This window comes from Hippopotamus amphibius, chromosome 11 (assembly GCF_030028045.1).
Source record: "Hippopotamus amphibius kiboko isolate mHipAmp2 chromosome 11, mHipAmp2.hap2, whole genome shotgun sequence".
NCBI lineage: Eukaryota > Metazoa > Chordata > Mammalia > Artiodactyla > Hippopotamidae > Hippopotamus > Hippopotamus amphibius.
In genome coordinates this window covers 52,623,130-52,642,247 of record NC_080196.1, presented here as the reverse complement: position 1 = coordinate 52,642,247, position 19,118 = coordinate 52,623,130, and positions in this window count along the sequence as shown.

Genomic DNA, 19,118 nt, shown 5'->3' with positions numbered 1-19,118 from the left:
TTCTTTACTTTCACTTTTCCCCAAATACTGATTTATTATTTTTCTTCTCTTTTCTTTTTAACCCACATTTCTCCCTTTGCTTATTTCTATCCTGCTGTTGCTCTTTTCATGACAAAATGGTACAATCCCCAACAGCATGCTGGCAATGGGTGCTGTTTCCCCAACACATCTCTCTTGGATCAAGGAACTCAGTCCTCTAGCTGGTGGATAGTGGCTGCAGATGGCTCACAGCTCAGCTCCTTTTCCGAACTGTCCTTGGCTGAAGGAGGCTGCCTTGCCCAAGATTACACTCCTCCCTGGGGACAGCCTGCATCCAAAAGACCTGGACACTTGGTCTCAGTTTGGAACAACTCTGAAGGACCACCCCAGTTCCCAGGCTCCGCGTGGGATCAGCTGAGGCTTCTTTTGCAATTGCTTTATGGTGTACCATCTCCTTCTGCCTGTCCTGCTTTCCTTACTCTTCTCAAGCACTATTCCTGACAGTACCCTAGAATTAAACATCTTCACATCAGTCTCAGAATCTGAGAGTCTGTTTCCCAGGAACCTGACCCATGACACTTACAAATAAAATAAGATCGAGAGGGATAAAAATGCATCCATGTAGATCTACTATCATCTGTGCACTCTGCCTGGCATATATAAGATTTATATGTAAGACATAAGACATCGCAAAAACTTGGAAGGTGCCAGTATATATCTGTATATTCTACAACTAAAAAGTAAGGAAAAATAAAGCGCCTAGATTTGATTGAACCATAGGAGACAAATGTGACAGTACCTGATACATGGAAAGAGTTCAACAAGTATTTCCTAAATCTTTCATTAGTTTTCTTACAATAAAATGTGATATACACTTGTCTCGTAACTCAATGCTTCACAGATTGTGTATTTTTGATTGAAGATAGTGTTTTTAATTTTAAAAGTTCACATTTGTAATCTATGTTGAGGTAAATAACACAACTTAAAATAAATTATTTCTTTAACTGCAGGTCAATTTCATCAAGCAGTCACTCTGGATCAGTTACATTGCCTGAACCCTCCCTAAGTTACTGTCCATTACCATGTTTCATAAAATCAAAATCCCCAAGAATCAAGAAAAAAAGACTACAAATTAGATGGTTTGTGCTAACTTGCTGGCTATTCATGCTACACCTAAATCACTTTCTGACAGTTGAATAGGTGGATGGAATGTAAATGATGTACATTTTGTTGAATGAGGATTTGAAAATTTAACATACCTGAAAATAATCCACCATCATCCCTAATGAGAGGCTATATCTTCTCAGCATCATTGTGGGGAACCTAGGCCCCTGCACGCTCCCTAAGGCCTCCCATTAAACACCACACAGTTTCTCCTCACTAAGCTCCCATCACTCTCATTTTCATCCTTGGAGAATTCATGAAAATCTTCTCTGGTGACTTTTTCCAAATTCAGTTTTATTTGGTGTGTGTTTGGGGGGTGGGGATAGAGGTGACAAGATTTATAGACGAGCTATCACTACCAACAAATTCATCAGTTAAAATGTGAAAATAGAAAGTGAGCCAATGATGGACTAAAAATGAGAAATAAAAGGAAGAAAAGGTGAAAGGATTATGTTTCTGAAATGTTTCCTGAGTTTCATGAAGGCACAGCTGTTGGTACTGCCTCCTTTAATTGCCAGCTAGCTACTCAATTGCCTTATTAGTCAGAGTCATGCCAGCAGCTATAATAAGTAGGCCTCAAAATGTAAAATGTTCAAGCCTAATACAGGTTTATTTCTTGCTCAGGTAAATTGTTTCTGGGTGATGGGCCCCTTTGTATTGTGTCCAGGGTGTCACGTAGCCCCCATTTCCCTGAGGCCTCACTTTAACCAGCATGCAGTCAGCAAAGAAAGAAACAGAACAAGGAGGAGACATAGCTTTTTCTTAAAGGGCTTGGCTCAGAAACGGCACAAATCACTTCTGCACGTGTTCCAGTGGTTAGAATTCAGTGTCATAGCCACGGCTAACCGCAAGGGAGCCTGGGAAATGTGGTCTAGCTTTGTGTGCAGCAAGAAGAGGACACGTTCACGCTGGAGAGCTAACAGACCTAGTCACAGAGCCTCTGTGAGGTTTAAGGAAGACAAGCGCGTGCCAAGCTTCTCAAACCAAGCTGGGGATCTTAAAGGTGCCGGCAGGCTGACCACAAGAACCCATCAATGAGCGTCCACATTCTTCAGCCCTCCTTAGAGTGCCTAAAACTTAATATTTTAAAATAATTTTAATCTTTCAGTAATAGTTGTATCAATACACCAATGTGAGCCTCACAGTAAAGCACTTTGTCCCTCCAAGACAGGATAGATGGCCTCTTAGGAGCTGACCAAAGAATTAAGCCAGTCTTTTCCCCTCTTCCTCCTTCTAATGAAAGAGTCACATTGTTTGGGAAGGTTTCTGAGATCATTATCTGGACGCCGCATCACTCTGACACCACTATGTTGGGGGCTAGGATTTCGGTCTCGAAGTCCTGTGAAACTTAACCAGTTCATTTTCTTAATGTTTTGTCAACAAATGGATAGGCTCTTTTCATTAAATGACAGTTAAGAAAAAAAAAATCATTTCTCTTGGCCTATTCACACAAGAAAACAGTGACTCTTTCATTGCAACATTCAAGCCACATACGAGAATATTATTTGAAGAAGATGACCAGTTGGTGGTTAATGGTGGTCTTTTTGTACTTACTCACTCTTCCAGATGAACGGCAAAGAATAATCAGTCATTCTGAAGATGCATTCACAGCAGGAGGGCGTGCAACCCTTACTGTGTTTTTTTAGTTCAAAAAGGATATTCCAGAGGGTAAATGCGATCAGGTTTAGGAGTCAAACAAAGCTGTCTGTGTGGGAGGCTTTTGCTTTGTAGCCTAAATGGTTAACTTGGGCATGTCTGCACATAAAACAGCTGAATGATAAGCAAGAACTCTGATGAGCACCACACAAGATATTATCAGTGTTTACCAGGTGTATCTGCTCAAATTTACAAATCACTTTATAATGTTCATGAAAGTATCTTACCTCAATTGTTTATTTGTAACTAGTCAGATAGCATGGGTGGATAATGTTTTTTTTAATTGCTGGTTACCTCCCCCAAAGCAAAACCAACCCCATAATTAATTTAGAGTTGTTTTTTTCTTAAAGAAATATTAAACATCAAAATCACTTCCTTTTTTACCTAAGCAAAGACAGCCAAAAAGTACACGTCTTATAAAAATACTTTCAAATATGCTTTATTTCTACCTTGTGGCCGGTTAAAAGAGAAGAAAACAAATTGGAAGAGAAGCAGGAAGAGGTGGGAGCAAAGGATGGGAAATAGAGACAGAGACAGAAAGGTAAGTAGATATAAAAAGAGAAAGAAAAGCATGAATGACAGAGGAGGGGCATGAGGAAAAAAAGATCAGAGGAGAGAATGAGAAAGAAAAACCTAGTAAAAAAGGAGTAGCAGAATGCTTTTTTGAGCAGAGTGGGGGACATCTGGATAAAGTGAAGAACACAATCCACCTTCCCTGAATTGGGGGAAAGGTTTTCTCTCCTATCACAGCCATTACGATCAGAGCAATGCTGAGATTGAATGAGATCAAGTCCAAGACTGGTCTAGAGAGGGGCAGAGTCTTCCCACACTTGCTGTGAACTCTACGAAGAGCCATGTCACTCTAGTCATTTAAATGATGCCTCACAATGATTCCTTCTTTATGAGTTTCATAGATTCTTAGATTCTTTTTTTAAATTGACATATAATTTATATATCATCAAATTCACTTTTTAAAAGTATGTTTCAGGATTTTTGGTATAGTCAGAAGGTTATACAGTCATCACCACTACTTAATTCAAGAATATTTTCATCACCTCTAAAAGAAACTGCATAAAAATTAACAGTAAGTCCTCATTCCCTCCTCCTACCAACCTCTGGAAACCAAAAATCTCCTTTATGTCTCTATTGATTGGCATATTCTGGAAATTTCATATGAAGGGAATCACACAATATGTGGCCTTTCATGGGTGCCTTCTTTTTACTTAGCATGTTTATAATGTTCATCCATGTTGTAGTATTATAGTACTTCACTCCTTTTAATAGTTGAATAATTATTTCATGTATGGATATATCACATATTCTTTATCCATTTATTAGTCGATGGACATTTGAATTGTTTCCACTTCTTAGCTATTATGAATAATGTTGTTCTGAATATTCCTGTACAAGTTTTTGTGTGAATATATGTTTTCAATTTTCTCGACTATATGCTTACAATGGAATTGCCAGGTGGTATGGTAACTCTATGTTTAAACTTTTGAAGACTTACCGGAATTTTTACCAGAATAAAGATCACCATTTTATTCACACCTGCAATCTATGAGTGTTCCAAATTCTTCGTAACCTTACCAACACTTGTTATTGTCCAACTTTTTGATTAAAACCATCCTAGTAGGTGAGAAATTGTTCTTATCGTGATTTTGATTTGCATTTTCCTAATGACTAATGATGATGAGCATCCTTTCAAGTGCCTATTGGTCATTTGTTTATCTTCTTTGGAGAATTAGTAATCAAAACCTTTGCCCATTTCTTAATTGGGTTGCATTTTATTATTGAGTTATAAATATACTTCATATATTCTGAATACCAGACCCTTATCAGATATATGATTTGCAAGTATTTTCTCCCACTCTGTGGGTTTCCTTTCACTCTCTTGATGCATAAAATTTTAAATTTTTATAAAGTCCAATTTGTGTTTACTTTGGCAGATTATACTTAGGTGTCATATCTAAGAAACCATTGCCTAATCCAAGGACATGAATGTTTACATCTATGCTTATTCTAAGAGTTTTACAGATTTAACTCTTACATATTTAGGTATTTGATCCTTTTTTTTTTTTTTTTGAGTTAAATTTTGTATATGTATATGAGGTAGGTGACCAATCATTATTTTGTATGTGAATACCAGTTGACCTAGCACCATTTGTTGGACTATTCTTTCCCCATTGATTTTTCTTGGCACTCTAGAGATTTATCCATTTCATCTGGGTTATCTTATTGTTTTGCATACAGCTATTCATAATAATCCCTTATAGTCCTTTTTATTTCTCTTGGATTGGTAATAGTATCACCTCTTTCATTCTTGGTTTTAGTACTCTGAGTCCTCTTTCTTTCTTTGTCAACCTAGCTAAATGTTGTCAATTTTGTTGATGCTTTCAAAGAACCAAATTTTGGGTGTTTTTATTTTCTCTATTGTTCTTCTATTCCCTATTTCTTTTATATCTGCTGTAATCTTCATTATTTCCTTCTTTCAGCTTGCTTTGGATTAAGTTTGTTCTTTTTTTTCCCTAGTTTCTTAAGATGAAAGTGTAGGTTATTAATTTGAGAACTATTTTCTTTTAATATAGACATATTATTTATTGGCTGTGTCAGGTCTTCATTGCTGTGCATGGGCTTTCTGCAGTTGTGGAGAGTGGGGGCTACTCTCTATTGCAGTGCGTGGATTCAGTAGTTGTGGCTCATGGGCTCTAGAGCACAGGCTCAGTAGTTGTGGTGCATGGGTTTAGTTGCTCCACGGCATAGGGGATCTTCCCAGACCAGGGATGGAACCCATGTCCCCTGCATTGGCAGGTGGGTTCTTAACCAGTGTGCCACCAGGGAAGCCCTATATAGGCATTAAGAACTATAAACTAAGCTTCGCTTTCATTGCATTCCATGAGTTATGCTATCTGTTGTGCTTTTGTTTTCATTCATCTAAAAGTATTCCTAAGGTCATGTGATTTCTTCTTTTAGCCGTTAGTTGTTTATGTGTCATATAATTTCCAGTATTTATGGATTTCCCCAATTTTCTTCTGCTGTCGATTTCTAGTTTCATTTTTTTTTTATGGTCAGAGAACATATTTTGTATGACTTCAATCCTTTTAAATTGTCTTCTTTTATAAGGCTTGCCCATTCTGAAGAATACGCCAAGTTCACTTGAGAAGAATGTGTATTTAGCATTTGTTGGGTGTTCTATAGATGTTTGTTGTGTCAACTTGTTTGTAGTGTTGTTCAAATCTTCTTTTTCCATGGCAATCTTCTGTCCAGTGGTTCCATTCATTATTAGAGTATTGACGTGTTCAATTATTACTCTCAAATTTTCTATTTCTCCTTCAAATTCTGACTTTTCTGCTTCATGAATTTGAGGTCTCTATTGTCAGGTACATGTCAAGTTTATAATTGTTGTATCTTCCAAATGCATTGACAATTTTATCGTTACAAAATGTTTTTTTCTGTCTAGTAAAAATTTTATCTTAAAGTCTATTTTGTCTGATATTCATATAGCCAGTTCAGCTCTCTTTTGGTTTCTGTTTGAATGGTATATCTTTTTCTATCATTTTACTTTTAACCTGTTTGTCTTGATCTAAAATGTGTTGCTCATAAACAGCATATATTTGAATCATTTAAAAAATCCATTCTACAAATCTTTGCCTATTAAATGAAGTGTTTAATCACTTACATTTAATGTAATTACTGATAAAGTAGAATTTACATTTGCTATTTACATTTTGCTATTTGTTTTCTACATGTCTTATGTCTTTTTTATCTCTTCTTTTTCCATTACCGCCTTCTTTTGTGTTAAAGTCCAGTTCTCTACTATTAGTAACGCTAATTTTGATCATTTGACAACTAAGAAATTTCAACTACTCTGAGGTTGCCCAGGTGACTTTAAATCTCACTTGAGAGAGTGAGATTTCATTATTCCAATAAAACCAATCATGAGAAAGATTTCATGGTATAGTTCAGGGTTTAGTCACTTCCTAGAAAAATTCAACATATTATCAATGACAACATAAAATGATTTGAGAAGTTTCATTTTTGTGTCTTAACACCTTTCATTATTCATTCACATACAAGATGCTAAGTGCCAACTTAATGCTAGGCAATGATGTAGGCACTGGGAAAACAAGGACCCTGTCCTCATGAAGCTTGAGTTCTAGTAGGAGAGAGACTCAATGAATAAATGAACAAGTATATTCTAAAATACACAGCAAGATAAAGCTAGGAAGAAAATAGGATCAGGGAAAGATGTAGAGATAGTGGAGGGGATATTTTAGATTGGAGGATTCTGAGACGTTGCCTCAGAGAAAGTGACTTTTGAACGAACACCTAAATGAAGAGAGGGTTCAAGTCATAGGGACCTGTTGGGGTAGCGTCTGAGGTAGAGAAGATAGCTGCAAAACCCTGAGGCAGAAGGGTGCTTCTCATGGTTGAGGAGCAGCAAAAATTCCCACATGGCTGAAGAGAGATAAGCTAGGGGAAGACTGGTCAAAAATGAAGCAAGTTAGGTAGCCAGTGTTCAAATATGCATGATTTCACAGGCCTTACTTGGAGCCAGTGGAGGGTTGTGAGCAAAAGAATGGTGTTATTTTTCATTTGTAAAAGGATTGCTCTGGCTACTGTACGGAGAATACACTGTTGGAGGGCATGAGTGAAGTCGGAAGATCAATGTTGTGGACACTCCCTAAGTTGATTTCTAATAAGCCATTCCTTGTATTGGCACTCTCCCTGGTTCAGGCAGAACCTGTGAGTTACTTCTAATGAACAGAACACGGCAAAGGTGATGGGATTCACTGTCACAGTTATGTTACATTACATGAGACTTCATTTTAACAGACTGGAATGTGAGATATTCTCTTGATTCTGTTGAAGAAGCAAACTCTCTGTGGCCTAGGAGCGGGCCATGTGTCAGAGACCTCTAGGATCTATGGGCAGGGCAGGCCTCAGCCAAGAGCTGGTAAGAAGCTGGGCTCTCAATTCTATAACCACAAGGCACCAGATTTTGCCAACAATTTGAGTTAACTACGAGGTGGATTCTTCCTTAGTCGAACCTCCAGATGAGAATACAGCCTGCCAACATCTTGACTTCAGACTGTCAGATGCTGAGCAGGGTCACTTGAGCTTTTTGTGGACTCCTTCTGGACCCAGGAAAAGTGTGAGATAATAAATGTGCATGGTTTTAAATTGTGAGATAATACATTTGCATGGTGTGTGGTCATTTGTTACACAGCAACAGAAAAACAATACAACCAACTCAGATGTTTTTGTAGTAGAGATTATAGCTAGTAGTCATGGAGATGGGGAGAAGTGGTCTGATTTGGGATGTGTTTTGGACAGAGATATTTTGCCAATGTTTGCCAATAGCTTGGATATGGCATATGTGAGAAGAGAGGTGCTCAAGATGACTCCAAGAAGGGCTCTATAAATAGAAATATCCCGCTTACAAAAGTCAATTGATTCATAGTTTGCCTATCTAATAAATAAAATCTGCCCGATCCCCACTGGCATGATGTCACATCTCTTCCAGGAATGCATTTGATGCTTTTCTAAGCCAGGCTAGTTCTGCTCATGCTTCACCTTTCAACTGAAATGTGTCCCTGCTATGAAAGCTCCATCATGCAGGACAGCAGCTTAAAGTTTTGCTCTCTATCTTAGTTTGTGCTGCTTTAACAGAATCCCATAGAATGCATGGCTTATAAACAACGGAACTCAATTTCTCAGAGTCTAGAGGCTGGGAACTCCACGGTCAAAGCACTGGCAGGTTCAGTGTCTGGTTCACAGATAACTGTCTTCTTGCTGTGTCCTCTCATGGCAGGAGGGGCAAAAGAGCTCTGCAGGGTCTCTTTTATGCGGGCACTAATCCTCTTCATGAGGACAGAGTCCTCATGGCCTAATTACCTTGCAGGCACCCCACACCCAAAACACCATCACACTGGAGATTTGATTTCTATATATGAATTTTGGGGACACAGACATTCAGTCTACAGCACTCCCCTAACACATTGCTCAAAAATCTCTTACAGCATTTGTCTCATGAACTGTAACTTATGTCTGTTGCCTCTGTCTCCTACACGAGGCAGATGGTTTTCATCTTTATATTCCAAAAGCCTAGAACAGAGTCTGGGACATCTAGAAAATATTCAAATTTTGGTGGATGAATAATTGCAGTTATTCTGAAAACATGGGGAATCATCAGATTAACTGTATTTTACCTGATTCTGTCCTCCCACATCAACATAGTTCATCTCATTATATGATCAACTAAAGCAGAAAAGATGTGTACTCATATATCACCTGTATATGAGTGCATGTGATAAATAGACTGCACTGTAATCATTCAACAGTGTTAACTCCATAAATAATATTATTACTTATGTTATGCATACTGTGTGTCTGTGTGCGTGTGCTTGTTTATGTGTGTTTTGTGTGTGTGTACGTGAAAGACAGAGAAACAGACTGAGAAAGGATTCTATAAGCTGAAAAAAAGTGTTTAATCCAATTTGAATTGCAGACCCAGCATTTACCTTCTGGATATATTGTTTCCTAGCCTTGTAAAAGGATAAAAGTGAAACTTTTGAAAAGATTTTTGAGACTGATACTTCAACTATTCAAGAATGTGCAAAAGGGGTAAGATAGATGCTGGGTCTCTTTAAAAAGGGAAAGGAATGTTCCAATATAAAAAATATGGTATTTCAAACACAATGGGGTAAATTTCCAGGCTTCAGTCCAATTGTATGATGCATTCAGAAGCTCTGTGCCTACTCATAAAAATGTCTCAGATAAAAGACTTTGAAAATTGTTTAAGGGCTTTAACTGTTGAGCGCAGAAATGTTGGCCATTTCATTTTGGGATCAGATATTCAATATGGAACCTGATAGACCAATGACCATAGTTTCTCTAATTCCAGAAAACATATACACACACACACTCTCTCTCTCTCTCTCTCTCTCTCACACACACACACACACACACACACACACCCTTCCTAAGAGAGCAAGTGACCTGGAGGAGCCTCTCTGAGTCAGTTCACCATTTGCCTTCAAGTGTTCATTTTCCTACTCTTAAACCATTGTGGGATATCCAGACTCTCCAATAAATCACAAATACACAATTGGTGTCAATTGGGAAACTTTTTGGCAATAAGACTTGTGATCTGGAGTGTGATGGAATTTCTGTCTTTCCAGTTAAAAATGATGTTCAACACTGTAGTATATTTAGAAGTTGAAATATAACGTTGTACAAGTGAAACTGATATAATGTTATAAACCATGGTTACCTCAATTTTAAGAAGAACTAAAGCAGCCCATTACTTTAGTTAGAGTAATTCACATATTGGGACCAAAGCAGAAATGCCAAGCTCAGAAGAAAGCCATACCTGAACACAACTGAAAGGGTTTTCCATAGACAAAAATCAAGAAATAGAACAAATCTGGGCTGCTCACAATGCTACTTAATCTTAACCGAGTTCTCAAACAAGGATGGAGTATCAATTGATAATGACATATATCATCACCAGTATGGGTTGAAGCTATCTAAGAGGTACCACCAAACGGTCAGTCTCAAAATTTGACCTATGTTACCCTGTAAATATTCAAACAACTGTCATTGCTGAAAATGGCTAAGAATTGTAATCTAGTTTTGGAAAGTACATTTAGTATATTCACTAAGCCCCTCACAGCCCTGTCTGTGACTCTGCTAAAGGAGCACACCTTTCAGAGCCATGCAGAATGCCATTTAAAATGCACATGCTTGTGAAATGGGAAAAAAATCAATACGTAAAGAAATATTTGTTCTGTGGTTACAAAACCATGTTTCAGAGCCAGAAAATATGCATAAGACTTTTCTTTTGGAGAAAATCATGTAATTTCCAGATGAAAATAAAAAAAAAAAAAACCAACCACAAACAACAAAATATCCAACAACGTAAATTAGTAACCCAACATGGTTCAAGCAAGTGAGCTATGCTAAATTCTGCACAGACGTTTCTATGATGTTCATACACAGAAAGAAGATATTTTGAAAATTATTTTTATGTTGATCTTCTAGACAGGAAACCAAACCTATATAGCCCTAACATTTTGTTTGCATTTAATAACTATTAAATTTAAAATTATTATATTTTTAAATTTCCCAGCAAACCAATTTTCTAATTTAGACTTTTTCTAGATTTGATCATTTTTAAATATAAGATTTGAGGTTTCCTGCCCTTCAGTGTTCATGAGATGATTTCTTTCTGACTTTGTGAGAGCTAACTTAAGTGGATTTATGTTTCTTAGAGTGAAATAACTACCAAACTTCAGTAACTCTGGGGTTAAAGGATGCAAAGCCTTGGCGGGAATTTGGTCATGGATTCTTTTGGCTGGGTAACCTAGATTCCATTTTATTTAGGGAGATTCTTTAGAGATACGTAATTTTAGAACTTCAGATAAAACAAAGTTTTACTTCTTTATTTACTTTATTAATTCTACTTTGTTTTATACACAGCTTGCCACTCCATACTTTGTTCTAGTGTCACTGAAATACCATGACCAACTTTTTTTTTTCACATTTTAAGATAGGCAGAATGGGGTGATTGAAAGAGCAATAGATTTGAACTCAGAATATCTAGGTTTGAATCTTGCACTAACTGGGTGATATCATGCCTTTGTTTTCTCATCTGTAAAATGGGGATTATGTTCTTACCAAGACATGGTGAAGAATCTAATATGTATAGTATACATATATAATATTTTATATTTTATATTATATATGTATACTATATAGTATACTTCCTGAGGTTGCCAATGAAACTGGCAAACTCAAGAAAGCTGAATCTTAAGCCAACAGTGGAGAAAGCTAGCTTAAGTTTCATCAAAATGTCCAAGAATTGATGAAACTGTCTGAAAGTGGGGGGGGAGGTGGGGGTGGGTGAAGAGAATGCTAATACAAGGAGACTGGTTGAAGGATATATGAAAAGTGGTTGGGTCCCTGTATCCCCTCTCCCATGCCATGTACTTGGGCAAACTGCCCATCCCCCACCCTGGCAGAAGTCTGGAAGTTTATTCTCTGGAGAGGGTAAAATGCAGGGTCTCTTTATCTGAGTATCAGGCACAGTTCAGCAGACAAGGTCCATGACAAAAAAAAAAAAAAAAAAGATTAAGTGAAGAATTTCACAGTATTGTAAGATGCTCTCTACCTACCTGTCCAACAGTTTACCCAAGGAACGTTGGCAATCAGATCTACACCTGTCTCTGGGCAGGAGCTTGAAAGAGCCTATTTTGGAGAAATCTGACCAATGTAGTAGAAAATACCCAAATATACTGATTTCAGGTGTTCTGTAACCCAGAGCCCAGGCTGGTCATCACACACATTCAGAGCTTCCATCAGCTTTAGAATCTCTCATTATTAAACATAAATGGAAAAAGTAATGATATCGACACTCAAGGAAAATTTCTAATATGAAGAATACAGAAAACAACAACACATGGCGGGGAAAGCACTTACAGGAAACAGAGCTATGCAGGAAGCATCAAACTTCAAGTTAATGCTAGTAATATCTTTAGACAGATGAGAACACATGTCGATGAAACATGAATGGAATGCTATTTAAGAGAGTAAAAAAAAATAATAAAAAGAGGTTTTGAAAAAAATAATAATATTATAGCAGAAATGAAAACCTAATAGAAGAGTTAAAACATAAAATTAAGGAAAACTCCCAGAAAGCAGAACTAAAATACAGAGAAGGAAAATAGAAAATAAAACATAACAAAGAGAGGCTAAGTCACGAACATCCAACAATTAATTAATAGGAGTTCCAGAAAGAGAGAACACAGAAAATAGAGAAGAATTTGTCAAAGAAACAATTCAAGAATATATCCCAGAACTAAAAAACACTAATTTCCAGACTGAGAGGTCCTGACAAGAAGTAGGACAATAAGTAAAACAAACTTCATGACAAGGCATATTGTTGTGAAATTTCATAACAGTGAGAACAAAAATAAGATCCTAAAAGCTTTCAGAATGTAAAAATAGGTAATATACAAAGGGATGGTTTTCAGAATGGCAGTGGATTTTTCAATAGAATCCTAGAATCTAGAAGATAATGGACCAATGTTGTCAAAATTCTGAAAGATAATTATTTCTAATCAAGAATACTATACCCAGGCAAACTATGAATTAATGGTGAAGCTAAAATATGCAAAGTCTCAAACGATTTTTCTTCTATACAACTTTGCTAAGGAAGCTGCTAGAGGACATACTGCAGTAAAACAAGGAAGTAAACCAAGAAAGAGGAGTACATGAGTTTCAAGAAACTAGAGATCCAACCCAGGAGAGAGGAGAAGGTAATCCCTGAGATGCTGATGAAGGAAGTCCTTGAACACCACTCTCAAGTCCAGCGCACAGCAGGTCCAGACTGGAGCAGCACAAAGAGGGCACCACCAGTAATCACCCTGAAAAGAAAGGCGACCTTAATTAGGATGTCAGAGAGGAAGTATCTGTGAGTTTAGTAGAGGCAGAGTGAGAGACTGAATTCCTTATCTTTCACATTAGGAAATCAACAGATCCTCTCCAAAAGGGGAAAATCAAATAGCAGGGTAAACCTGTTATGTGGATATATCGTGGAAAATATTTGAACAGCAGAAAGAGTAAACATGGTTGCCTTTGGGGCGTAGGGACTGGGGAAGGGATAAAACTGGAGGATTGCTATTTCCATAGGAAGCTTCATTTAACTTTTAAAAGAATGTACATATACAACTTTGATAAAAATTAGAACATAAAGATTAAAATACACTGTGCCTCAAAATCATCTATTAGAGTAACTGGTTTGCAATAAACAGCTAATAAATTTGTTTTTAAATAAGATAGGAAAATTAGATGCTTGCTGCAGTTGTTTCACACAGGAGGAAGGAAGTGACCCAGCAAATGGAATCTAGGAGCACATTGTTGAGGGGCATATGACAATATCACATCTTTTGAAGTTATGTGGACTTCATCGGATAGTACCTCAGGCACAGCAAGGAAACAATTCGTCTTTATTGGTTCAGCAAGTCTGTTGAAACACAAATCAGTGAAGCAATTTGAGCAAAGACCTTATGTGCCTGGATGTGTAGTGAATCCATTCACCTGGCCCAGAGAGAAGTGTGAGATAGGTCAGAATCATGTGACAAGTTTGTGAGACAGATCTGTGAATTGGGCCAGGTGCTCACTCAGAGTTCATCTGGAGCTGTTCTCAACCTTGATTGCTGACTGGATTCATCTGGGGAGCTTTAAAAATTCCTGATGCCCACCACATCCTAGAACAATTAAGTCAGAATCTTCTCCCAAGTGCCAAGTGATTCCAATGCGTAGTGAGATGGAGAACCACAGCCCTAACAGGTAAGTTCATGAGACTGGGCTTGTAGCTGCTGCTTCCCAAATCTCATCGGAGCCCAGGGAGAGATCTCATCTCCACACCCAATGTGGAGAGAAGTTGAGTATTCCCTTCCAGCCCCGCCCATGCCAGGTACAAACTGCACTTCTAGCCCAACACTACCTTCCTTGGTACATATGTAGGCATGTGTCTTCTGGGTAATCCTAAGGCACACAACAGGGTCCCCTCTTCCCTCCCTCATCCTCACTCACCAGAACAGGAGTTCTGATTGGTCAAAACCTCAGACACTGATGGGCAGTGTGCCTTGAAGGCAGAGACCAGACTCCATCTTTTCCCCTTTATTCCTAGCATCCATTTTCCTGTTTCTAGGCCACTGGCTTTCATGGGGTGGGCTCAGGCACACTGGCCCACCTCTTTTTCAACATCTCCGCGTGTGGGACCAGGGTCTCTCATGAAAACCCAGTGAGTAGGGAGTAGGACACTGTCTTAGTTAGCTCAGGCTGTCATAACAAACATACCATAGCCTGGTGGCTTAAACAACAGAAATAAATTTTCTCATAGTTCTAGAGGCTGGAAGTCTGAGATGAGGGTGCCCATGTAGTTGGGTTCTGGTGAGAGCTCTCTTCTTGGTTTACAGAATGCCACCTTCCTGCTGTGTCCTCACAAGACCTCTTCTTTGTGTGCAAATGGGGAGGAGGAAGGGGGACAAGAGGATAAGACAGAGAGGTAAAGAGAGACAGAGAGTGGGGAGGGAGAAAGAGAGATGTCTGTCTAGTATCTCTTCTTATAAGGGCACTAATCCCATCATGAAGGCCACCCCCCCTTAAGACCTCATGTAAACCTAGTTATCTTCCAAAGGCCCCATCATCACATTGTGAGTTAGGGCTTTAATGTACAACTTTTAGGGATAAGGGAGATGCAAACATTCAGTCCTCAACAGATACGTTAGACCTCAGGCCTGGGTCTTGCCTCGAGCAGAGCCTTTCAGAGGCTATCAGCCTTTTGGTCATCTCTCCATAACCAGAGGGCATTCTGTTTCCTATCCAGTCACTGATCTTCAGTGTGCCTTCCCTCAGTTAAGAACCCCAAAGGAAGTGAATGGGAGAATTTGAGTTCTAAATCTTCTTCTAGAAACATTCAAGTACAGTTTGTAGGGAAATTCCAAGCTGGCCCTCCACTCCCCTGATGGCCTAAACAAGAGCTGGAGTTTTCCATTCTCCTCCCCAATCAATTACTATATGCATTTTACATATAAAGCAGGATGCTATGCTGAGCACTGTGTGAAACTAAGAAGGAAGGCACTCTCCTAGCTCACAAAGCAGGAGTGAAATTCAAAATATTTAACAATGGGAGCTGTAGGCAATGACTACAGTTGACCTTGAACAACATGGGGGGGTGAACAACCCTCCCAACAGTCAAATATCCATGTATAACTTTACAATCGGCCTTCTAGATCCACAGTTTTGCATCCTCGGATTTAACCAACCATGGACCATGTAGCACTGCAGCGTTTACTGGTGAAAAAAATCCGTGTGTAAGTGGACCAGTACAGTGTCTCTCAAGGGCCAAACTGTATTTAAATACAAATCAATATAGGAGTATTGCACTGTATTAGCAATATGAATGGTACTACCATTAGCCTTGCCCCAGAGAGTTTAGGCGTGGTCTGCCTGGTGTGCACTGGGATTCCAGAATGCAATGAAGAATGCAAAGGATACGTAGGGAACCACTGACGGAACCACTCACCTTGGCCAGGCATGATGATAACCACTTGCATGAGTTTTCTCCCAACAAGAGGTCCCCGTAGGGAACATGGTGCCGCTGCCGAAAACTGACTGGGAGAATTCAGGAGGGGCCAAAAGGAGCGAGGAGACGCCAGTCCATATGTCCTACCCACCTCCCAGAATCCTCCTCACTGGAATCCCCACTGGCTGAGTGATGCGCACGACACCAGGAAGGACCCTGAGTCAGAGTGATTGTCCAGAGACAACCTGGACACTAACCCCATCATGGTAAAACCTGAGACTGCGAGCCACGAGCCATGTAGCAGGGCAGTTCTCCTTACCCTCCTGCTCTCCGTCTGGGTGCCCCTTCCCAGTTAAGTCTTTTGCTTTGTCAGCACGTGTGTCTCCTGGGACAACTCATTTCTGAGTGTTAGACAAGAGCCCACTCTCAGGCCCTGGAAGGGGTCCCCCTTCCTGCAACAGATACAGAAGTAAAACCAAGCTGGGGCCTCCACTGAATGCCCCTTCCTGTGCTGTATTTGGATTCCTCCACCTGGGAAGGCCTAGCCACACAGGGGTCCAGGCCCAGCATCAGGGCCCAGACTTAATTATAAGTCTGAACCATCCTTCTCTATCAGACAGGCCTTGGTTTGGGAAACAGAGAAGTGAAAAGAAAAAGTGGTCCTTCAGCTGGAGTCAGGTAGGGTCACAAGTGGAGAGAAGAGGCTCTTAATTCAAGTTGCCTCAAATTACATTTGTCCACACATGCGTGCAAAATACTGCTTAAAAAATAAATGAGGTTAATTTCTCTTTAGAAGTTCCCTTTCATCTCAGGGTTTCAAAGCACTTTGCCACAAAAGATCCCCATCTTCACTCATTTTTAAATCTAAATATAAACTGAGAGCCCTAAGGGTTAAAGTTCAGTAAAGCCCCTTGAACTTTTGAAAAGTACTAAAGAAAAACAATTATTTTATCATTATAAGGTCCAAGTGGCCAACCAAGGACCACACAACCAGAAAACTCTCCTTCTGATGAAAGCCCACATCTCTGATCAGAGAACCAGCCTGCTCATTAAAATCACAATTAAAACCAGCAGGGAAGAGGGAGAGTGGTGACTCAACACCCTTACCCAGAAGCAGAAACACTCACGACTGACTCACACAGGATACATCAGATTTTCTCCAACAGACACTTGAAAAAAAGAAAAGAAATACGAGTCCCCAACCACCCTCCATCTACTGACCCAGTAAACTTCATGTCAGAGTCCATGACACATCTCTGACTCCCTCCCACCTCAGCAGGAAGAGCCAGCTTGGTCTCCTTGGGATGGGAATGTGGGGCGCTGTTTGCATATGCATGTTCAGCAAAGGAAACTCTCAGAATCTACAGGTTCCAGCATGTGAGTCAGAAGTGGGTGTTTGTTTTCTGGGTTCTGGGTTTGAGTCACCACCATCCTGTTGTTGGTTTTCTCAGTCTGAGGGTAACAACTAAAAAGAGAGAAATAGATATGTCTCTGATGCTTAAAAGGCACATGGTGGGGAGGGATAAATCAGGAGCTTGGGATTAACATTCACACACTACTATGTATAATATAGATAACCAACAAGGACCTACTTTACAGCACAGGGAACTCTACTCAATATTTGTGATCACCTATATGAGAAAAGAATCCGAAAAAGAATGAATATATGTACACGTACAACTCAATCACTTTGCTGTACACCTGAAACTAACATAACATTGTAAATCAACTATACTCCAAAAAAAATTAAAAAAAAAAAAAAAAGGCACCTGGAAGTTTAGTTGGCAGTTGTATCCGAGCTCTTTTCTCTGTAAACAAGTATATAGCATTTATAAATAACAGTGAGAAAGAGGAAGGAGGAGGAAGAAGGGGAAATAAGTCTATAGAGGATGTGATTGCAGTAACGGAAATAGAGTCTAGTTAAAGTAAAAATAGACAGCTGCCTGTTTGTTAGCTGGAGGAGGGCTTGGGTGGCTGTGTGACCTAGGAGCCCTGGTGCTGCTCTTCACTGGCTTGGCACAGTGGGTGGGGGGAGGAGGGGCCGCCAATGCCATCAGGCAATTCTGGAACCTGAAATACCATCTTGGCTTTGAAAGGACATCTTCCTGATGTCCCTCCCCTCAATGCTTTGCTTGGCACCATTTATTCCTAGAAAGCACCTCAAGACCACCCAGAATTCTAAGCAAGGAATGATCTACAAGGTCCCAGTGTCATGTGGGGGCCAGTGCCAAACTATACCAGCTTGAAAAATAGTGATCTGACAGTTCGGGTTAACCCAACAGCTAGTTTTTATTTTCAGTGATATTGACCGACAAATCAAGCCACTTAAGGTGGCTGAAAAATATAAGGTGATCACCAAACAAACAGGTTTTGAGCTATGGACTGCTGAACTGGATTTGACCCAGGAAGAAAGCAGAGAGACTGCAAGTGAGAAGAGCTTCAACTTTTCAACTGGTTTGAATGTGGACGTCAAAGCTGGACCTTTTGTATGCGCCTGAAGGCAGGATACTATATTTCATTTCTCACATATGTAATTAAAAGATTTCTGGATGCCCACACACTGTCACTACATTAAGAACTTTACAAAGCTCAGAAAAACAGAGCCCCTGCCCTCGCATTCCAAATGTTTGTCAACCTACACAAATCCTTCGCAGAAAAGATGATGAAAACGAACTCTGATGTCACTCCATGACGAGTCATAAAGGAAGGAAGAAGTATTATTTGATTCAAAACATTTTCATTTGGAAGAGAAAAAATTATAATGCACATCACCACCAAATGGAATACAAAGACTATAAACTTGGAGCTGTTTTTCTGGGACCTGACATTTAAAATAAAACTTCTCATTGTTTGCAGAATACTTTTTACATTAATGTCTCAGTATGAATTACATTCATATCTTTTTTTTATAAATTTATTTATTTATTTTATTAGCTGTGTTGGGTCTTCTTTGCTGTGCACGGGCTTTCTTTTTAGTTGCGGGGAGTGTGGGCTACTCTTTGTTGTGGTGCACGGGCTCCTCATTGCCGTGGCTTCTCTTGTTGCGGAGCACGGGCTCTAGGTGTGTGGGCTTCAGTAGTTGCAGCACATGGGCTCAATAGTTGTGGCTCACAGGCTCTAAAGCGCAGGCTCAATAGTTGTGGCACACGGGCTTAGTTGCTCTGCGGCAAGTGGGATCTTCCTGGAGCAGGGCTTGAACCCATGTCCCCTGCATTAGCAGGCG